General features: G+C 39.7%; 1 protein-coding gene and 2 long non-coding RNA genes across 3 annotated transcripts in view; 2 read left to right on the forward strand and 1 right to left on the reverse strand.

Annotated features, from left to right (window-relative positions):
- The window catches only part of LOC145452599 (putative oxidoreductase TM_0325), a 33,134-nt gene that overhangs the window by 3,746 nt on the left and 20,491 nt on the right, over positions 1-8,897 (forward strand). The gene's annotated exons all lie outside the window — the stretch shown is intronic.
- LOC145452624 (uncharacterized) lies at positions 765-3,262 on the forward strand. Its single transcript, XR_013919450.1, has 3 exons — positions 765-1,653; positions 2,004-2,081; positions 3,104-3,262. It is a non-coding gene; the product is annotated as an uncharacterized LOC145452624 (long non-coding RNA).
- Positions 3,851-6,524, reverse strand: LOC145452623 (uncharacterized). Its single transcript, XR_013919449.1, has 3 exons — positions 5,636-6,524; positions 5,208-5,285; positions 3,851-4,185 (listed from the first exon to the last, which is right to left on the reverse strand). It is a non-coding gene; the product is annotated as an uncharacterized LOC145452623 (long non-coding RNA).

An 8,897-nucleotide genomic window follows, 5' to 3' on the forward strand; every position in this document is an offset into this window, starting at 1 on the left:
TAATCACGGCCAAAATAATTATTCTCGTGGCAGTACAAACATGTCTTTGAGGGGTAAAGACAATGTCGTCTTCAGGTTTAGGGGCTCGGACCCCCTCTTTTCAAAATCATCAAATTTATGTTACTGTCACGCCGGCGGCCAATATCACGCGCAAATATTATGTACCTGACTTGAAATCTTGAATTTCACACTACGTTGATTAATCAAAGAGCATAGCAGACCGGGCGCCGCCCATTTCGAAGCTACATATAAATTGCGTTATCAAGGGTGAGGCTTGGCCCGTCTGTTCTATTTTCTATACGTCTCGTTTCGACCTTTATTTCCGAGCAATAAATACCAGATTTTACTGTAGAAATATGGCGCACAGGAGGAATCCCATGCAGCGAGCTCGAATTAGTGTTACCATGACGTCATGAATTTTCAATTGTGACGTAACAGTTGATTGGTATGTATGGCTCTTTAAGAGTTGAGATGGAAAAAATAGGGACATATATGGCTCTTCGGACAAAAAAGGTTCCCAACAACTGCTATATAGGCTAGTCTAGTCGATATGTATGTTTGTGTGTATGTTTGACCTGATTCTTTTTTGTTATATTAACAGACGCCCAAGTATGGACACCCTGTCATTTGCTTCAATATGGCGACTGAAGAGTGGACAGTCAGTTTTGAAGCGGAACGCGTGACACAAATACACAGCATTCATGATCAATCAATCAATCATTTATTTGTCACACCAGTGAAAATCCGGTACGGACCAGGAGGTATTGGCAGTGATGATGTCAATTCATTGAGAATTGATAATGCAATTTTTGACCCAAGATTATAAAATCCCTGACTTTCATGTCTATTAATTTTCATAAGCCGTGATTGGCTCTGTATTGATTAGTCATCAAAATCAGATATGGCACCTATTTGATACCTCCTTAGCAAAAAAAGCACTTGCTCTATAGCAGGGGGGGCCAACCTTTTCAGCCAAATGGCCACATGAAATTTACGAACCATTGCGCGGGCCGCTTGAATGTTGATGTCCTTTTTTCGCCGCCCTATTGGAGTAAACCAGATTATGTAACGGTAAAAATAGAACTTATATTACTACGTGTCAAAATCGATAACAATAAGCCATCTGCTAGCTATTGACGTAGCCAGGAGCCAGGCACGTTTTCGTAGATCTTAGTACGGTATATGACCATAAAGTAGAATATTTCACAGCGGATTTATTTTACTTGGAGTTTTTCTTACCCCTTTACACGATTTATGGTCACTTGATTTCTTGCGCCGAATTTACAGAAACGAGTTCAACTATATTCGAAAATATTAGAGAACGTGACCCGTGTCTTCCAACAAGCAACTTCACGTTTGCACTTGCAGAAAGATAGTCGGTGATGGCACCGTTGCACAAAATGACTGGCGCATGTTCGCCGAAATCTTCGATATTGATATGTCCAAAAGTGACACGCGCAATGGTTTGTTGGATTATTGTGGCCCTGTGCCGAAAAGGCTGGTCGCCCCTGAACTGTAGTAATTGAAAGATTACAGCAATGTCATTAGGTAGTAAACTAGCTCCCCGCAGTAACTAACTCTGTATTTTTCACAGAATCTCGGATACCGGCCGTTTTTCATGAAAAGTATAACCACTTTCTATTGATTGATCAGGTACGAAGCTCATCAATGTTATTTGCATATGAATCGATTTGCAACTCCACTATGTAAATTATGCACCATTGGTATTTTATTGCCGCAACTAATATAATTCGTTCAATGTTGGCGACTAAAAAAAGATCGCCACTTTCACCTGGCTGCCAAATCTGCATCTTTTATTCCAGCTGTACCAAGCTTAATTTTTTTCCAAAATCCATGGTTTGCTCCGTATATTTTGACTGACTCTCCATTTATGTGTCACAAATAAATTGACCGCCATCAATGTGATCACAGCTATGTTGTCATCAACTAGTGAACTTGCTCCCCGCAGTACCCAACTCCTGACCTTATTATATTTTTTACAGAATCTCAATGTAGATTGGATGGTCGCAGTACCCGCCGTTTTTCACGAAAAGTATGGCCACTTCCTATTGATTGATCAGGTACGAATTTCATCATTGCTGAATTAGCATCTGAATCCATTACCAACTCCTATGTAAATTACGCACCAATGGCATTTTATTGCAATAACTAACATAATTCGTTCAATGTTGGTGACAAAAAAAAGATAGCAATTTTCACCTGAATGCATAATCTGCTTAGTTTATTCCAGCGATTCTCAAACTGTGTGTCACGGATTTTGAACAAAAAACCTTGTATAATATTCAATATAAGCAAAATGTTCACACGAACCTGAACCTTTCAGGGTTCTTGATCTTACCATCCCTTTATTCACGTTGTTCTGTTGATGTGAGCTCTGGGAGTTTTACTAGTAATGAAGCGAAACTGCCTCGTGATTTTCTGAAGTATTTTAGGCTTCGCGAACCCCCTGAAAATGCTTCGTCGACCCTCTGTTGAGAACCACTGGTCTAGAATCACCTTACATCTCAACAATCTACTTTTCAAGTTTTGCTTTAAACAAAATATGCCTGATCATGCTCTTTATGTTTCATGGGCTGATTACCAGTGTTGGGATGACTCGAGTCACCTTTTTCATATGACTTGACTTGACTCGAGTCACTTGAAACGTAATCATACGTCTGACTTCGAAAAGGCAACTTGACTTGAATTCTGACTTGACTCGAGTCACTTGAGACGTAACCATACATCTTACTTCGAAAAGGCAAATTGACTTGAATTTTTACTTGACTCGAGTCACTTAAGCCGTAATCATACACCTTACTTCAAATAGGCAAATTGACTTGAATTCTGACTTGACTTGACTCAAATCACTTAAGACGTAATCATACATCTTACTTTGAAAAGGCATCTTGACTTGAATTCTGACTTGACTCGAGTCACTTGAGACGTAATGATACATCTTACTTGGAAAAGGCAAATTGACTTGAATTCTTACTTGACTCGAGTCAAAATTGGCTTGATCCCAACGCTGCTGATTACTAAAAGTCTGCCTGTGTGATGTGGTGTGTAGATTTGACCTAATTCTTTTTTAATATAATAACAGACACCCAAACACGGAAATGGATACCCTGTCATTCGTTTCGATACGACGAATGAAGAATGGGCAGTCGGCTTTGAAGGGAACACGTGACACAAATACGCAGCTTTCGTGAGGCATTGGCGGTGATTTATGTCAGCATGCATTACGAATACTCAATAAACCTCATAAACACCGATATGGCATTCCTGGTATATAAGAGTGCAGCATGAATAGGCGTTTGACAAAGATATGGGTTGGTATTGGTAACCGGAGATTGAGCGTTTAATGAAGATATCCGGGCAGGATATAGGTTGTTATGCCTTGGTTTGACTTTTGTGAAGCATATCTAAAGGTTGATATATCCGTATAGGTAAGCGTTATATCCGGATAGGGATCCGGATAGGTAAGGGTTATATCCGGATAGGGGTGGTTAGACCAGTCTACCCTGTGGCGTGGTTAGAACAGTCTACCCTGTGGCGTGGGTAAACCAGTCCACCCTACCCTTCTGATCATGGGGTGGCATTTTGAACCACCTCTAGGGGTGGGCCCAGTTTTTACAGTTTAGCTGCACTGTAAAAACTGGGCCCACCCCTAGAGGTGGTTCAAAATGCCACCCCATGATCAGAAGGGTAGGGTGGACTGGTTTACCCACGCCACAGGGTAGACTGTTCTAACCACGCCACAGGGTAGACTGGTCTAACCACCCCTATCCGGATATAACCCTTACCTATCCGGATCCCTATCCGGATATAACGCTTACCTATACGGATATATCAACCTTTAGATATGCTTCACAAAAGTCAAACCAAGGCATAACAACCTATATCCTGCCCGGATATCTTCATTAAACGCTCAATCTCCGGTTACCAATACCAACCCATATCTTTGTCAAACGCCTATTCATGCTGCACTCTTATATACCAGGAATGCCATATCGGTGTTTATGAGGTTTATTGAGTATTCGTAATGCATGCTGACATAAATCACCGCCAATGCCTCACGAAAGCTGCGTATTTGTGTCACGTGTTCCCTTCAAAGCCGACTGCCCATTCTTCATTCGTCGTATCGAAACGAATGACAGGGTATCCATTTCCGTGTTTGGGTGTCTGTTATTATATTAAAAAAGAATTAGGTCAAATCTACACACCACATCACACAGGCAGACTTTTAGTAATCAGCAGCGTTGGGATCAAGCCAATTTTGACTCGAGTCAAGTAAGAATTCAAGTCAATTTGCCTTTTCCAAGTAAGATGTATCATTACGTCTCAAGTGACTCGAGTCAAGTCAGAATTCAAGTCAAGATGCCTTTTCAAAGTAAGATGTATGATTACGTCTTAAGTGATTTGAGTCAAGTCAAGTCAGAATTCAAGTCAATTTGCCTATTTGAAGTAAGGTGTATGATTACGGCTTAAGTGACTCGAGTCAAGTAAAAATTCAAGTCAATTTGCCTTTTCGAAGTAAGATGTATGGTTACGTCTCAAGTGACTCGAGTCAAGTCAGAATTCAAGTCAAGTTGCCTTTTCGAAGTCAGACGTATGATTACGTTTCAAGTGACTCGAGTCAAGTCAAGTCATATGAAAAAGGTGACTCGAGTCATCCCAACACTGGTAATCAGCCCATGAAACATAAAGAGCATGATCAGGCATATTTTGTTTAAAGCAAAACTTGAAAAGTAGATTGTTGAGATGTAAGGTGATTCTAGACCAGTGGTTCTCAACAGAGGGTCGACGAAGCATTTTCAGGGGGTTCGCGAAGCCTAAAATACTTCAGAAAATCACGAGGCAGTTTCGCTTCATTACTAGTAAAACTCCCAGAGCTCACATCAACAGAACAACGTGAATAAAGGGATGGTAAGATCAAGAACCCTGAAAGGTTCAGGTTCGTGTGAACATTTTGCTTATATTGAATATTATACAAGGTTTTTTGTTCAAAATCCGTGACACACAGTTTGAGAATCGCTGGAATAAACTAAGCAGATTATGCATTCAGGTGAAAATTGCTATCTTTTTTTTGTCACCAACATTGAACGAATTATGTTAGTTATTGCAATAAAATGCCATTGGTGCGTAATTTACATAGGAGTTGGTAATGGATTCAGATGCTAATTCAGCAATGATGAAATTCGTACCTGATCAATCAATAGGAAGTGGCCATACTTTTCGTGAAAAACGGCGGGTACTGCGACCATCCAATCTACATTGAGATTCTGTAAAAAATATAATAAGGTCAGGAGTTGGGTACTGCGGGGAGCAAGTTCACTAGTTGATGACAACATAGCTGTGATCACATTGATGGCGGTCAATTTATTTGTGACACATAAATGGAGAGTCAGTCAAAATATACGGAGCAAACCATGGATTTTGGAAAAAAATTAAGCTTGGTACAGCTGGAATAAAAGATGCAGATTTGGCAGCCAGGTGAAAGTGGCGATCTTTTTTTAGTCGCCAACATTGAACGAATTATATTAGTTGCGGCAATAAAATACCAATGGTGCATAATTTACATAGTGGAGTTGCAAATCGATTCATATGCAAATAACATTGATGAGCTTCGTACCTGATCAATCAATAGAAAGTGGTTATACTTTTCATGAAAAACGGCCGGTATCCGAGATTCTGTGAAAAATACAGAGTTAGTTACTGCGGGGAGCTAGTTTACTACCTAATGACATTGCTGTAATCTTTCAATTACTACAGTTCAGGGGCGACCAGCCTTTTCGGCACAGGGCCACAATAATCCAACAAACCATTGCGCGTGTCACTTTTGGACATATCAATATCGAAGATTTCGGCGAACATGCGCCAGTCATTTTGTGCAACGGTGCCATCACCGACTATCTTTCTGCAAGTGCAAACGTGAAGTTGCTTGTTGGAAGACACGGGTCACGTTCTCTAATATTTTCGAATATAGTTGAACTCGTTTCTGTAAATTCGGCGCAAGAAATCAAGTGACCATAAATCGTGTAAAGGGGTAAGAAAAACTCCAAGTAAAATAAATCCGCTGTGAAATATTCTACTTTATGGTCATATACCGTACTAAGATCTACGAAAACGTGCCTGGCTCCTGGCTACGTCAATAGCTAGCAGATGGCTTATTGTTATCGATTTTGACACGTAGTAATATAAGTTCTATTTTTACCGTTACATAATCTGGTTTACTCCAATAGGGCGGCGAAAAAAGGACATCAACATTCAAGCGGCCCGCGCAATGGTTCGTAAATTTCATGTGGCCATTTGGCTGAAAAGGTTGGCCCCCCCTGCTATAGAGCAAGTGCTTTTTTTGCTAAGGAGGTATCAAATAGGTGCCATATCTGATTTTGATGACTAATCAATACAGAGCCAATCACGGCTTATGAAAATTAATAGACATGAAAGTCAGGGATTTTATAATCTTGGGTCAAAAATTGCATTATCAATTCTCAATGAATTGACATCATCACTGCCAATACCTCCTGGTCCGTACCGGATTTTCACTGGTGTGACAAATAAATGATTGATTGATTGATCATGAATGCTGTGTATTTGTGTCACGCGTTCCGCTTCAAAACTGACTGTCCACTCTTCAGTCGCCATATTGAAGCAAATGACAGGGTGTCCATACTTGGGCGTCTGTTAATATAACAAAAAAGAATCAGGTCAAACATACACACAAACATACATATCGACTAGACTAGCCTATATAGCAGTTGTCGGGAACCTTTTTTGTCCGAAGAGCCATATATGTCCCTATTTTTTCCATCTCAACTCTTAAAGAGCCATACATACCAATCAACTGTTACGTCACAATTGAAAATTCATGACGTCATGGTAACACTAATTCGAGCTCGCTGCATGGGATTCCTCCTGTGCGCCATATTTCTACAGTAAAATCTGGTATTTATTGCTCGGAAATAAAGGTCGAAACGAGACGTATAGAAAATAGAACAGACGGGCCAAGCCTCACCCTTGATAACGCAATTTATATGTAGCTTCGAAATGGGCGGCGCCCGGTCTGCTATGCTCTTTGATTAATCAACGTAGTGTGAAATTCAAGATTTCAAGTCAGGTACATAATATTTGCGCGTGATATTGGCCGCCGGCGTGACAGTAACATAAATTTGATGATTTTGAAAAGAGGGGGTCCGAGCCCCTAAACCTGAAGACGACATTGTCTTTACCCCTCAAAGACATGTTTGTACTGCCACGAGAATAATTATTTTGGCCGTGATTAAAATTTTATAACAACTCGTTGCAATATTGATCAATTCAATACAAAAATCAATATTTCGCAAAGAGCCATATCTTATAACCAAAAGAGCCATATATGGGTCGTGAGCCATATGTTCCCGACCACTGCTATATAGTAATCAGCATATGAAATATAGGGCATGATCAGGCTTGGGCCGGACATTGCTTTTTTCAGACAATATGAATATAGTATTGACGCAAAAAGTTGTCGTATCGCTCACCATAAGTAGACCTGCCAAACGACGAAAGTAATGGTATAGCCCCAATTTCCAGCCAAAATACATATATGCTGATTCGGCAGCCAGGTGAAAGTGGAGACCTATTTTAATCATCAACATTGAACTTATTCCAATGGTTGCATTGCGGCAGTATAATGCCAATGGTGATTCATTTCCATACAAATTTGTTCTTAGGTTTTACCGCTCCGCAAGGTCAAAACGTTGCGAAACACTTCTCTTAAATTATAAACCATCAGTATTAAATGTAAACCTTGCAAAATAAAAACAAAGATTATTTGACACGTAGCTGATCAACATATCTTTAATGCAGAATGGCAGGTATAGAAACAATCCAGTCTAGATTTGGAGATGCTGTAACACAATCATAAAATATACTATTGAGTCAAAGTTTATCACTTAATACATGCAGATGAACATTAACTTATTACAAGATACAGCATATCAAAGAGAAGTGCATCGACGTGTCGTTTCTTAAGCACGTAATTCTTTAGATCAAAAACGGTGCACGTATTGAGGCATGGCCTGATTTTTATTGCCATGCAATTGCAGCATGACTAATGAACACTATATATCATGAGAGGCAATTAATAGATTGCGATTAACTACTTGGTACAAATATTTGAAGAGATCACGGCTTCTGTCAAAATCAACAGCTTTATTGGAACAAATACATAGATAGCAGAAAGAGAAGAACATACCCATAAGATTTCAGCATTTTGTAACCTCGGGATATCAATGTCCGCTTCATTCTATCAACCATGGTAGGAGAATCATGATATTTCGAACCGATTGCGCGTTGATCACGCTCATTTCGTCTTCAGGTACATAAGTCGAAACAGCTTTCTGCAAAGCAAAGCAGTCAAATTTTGAAATATGCACTGAACCAGAATGAAAATTTCAGTAGGAGATTGAATGTGTGGAACCGAAAATCAAACATTTTTGCAACAGGGGAAGCAGCAAAAACAATGCAACCTCCATACAATATACATTTATTTAGGCAGTGGCAGCTAGTGTGAAATGGATATAGTTTCAATAATATTTTAGCTACAATTTCTTTTAAGTGGCTTTCTGTCCTGAATAGCTGATGTGGATGAAATTTTTGTACTGATTCATTTGAGACCACATCATATTTAGAGAGCAGTGCCCCTTTAACTCAAACTGTACCACAGGCACAAACCGTTATTTCTAATGATGGTAAGTTTGAAAGCATCACTCCTACCTAGAGCATGTCCGGATGAAGATGTTTTTTTTCGTTTGGCTGTCCGCCAACATATTTTTTGCTCAAATAATTTCAATACAATTTCAATTTATGTGTTATAATTTTATCGCGCGCACTCGCATTGATACACATGA

This window comes from Botryllus schlosseri, chromosome 12 (genome assembly GCF_051294905.1).
Source record: "Botryllus schlosseri isolate E-star chromosome 12, Bs_hap1, whole genome shotgun sequence".
Lineage (NCBI taxonomy): Eukaryota > Metazoa > Chordata > Ascidiacea > Stolidobranchia > Styelidae > Botryllus > Botryllus schlosseri.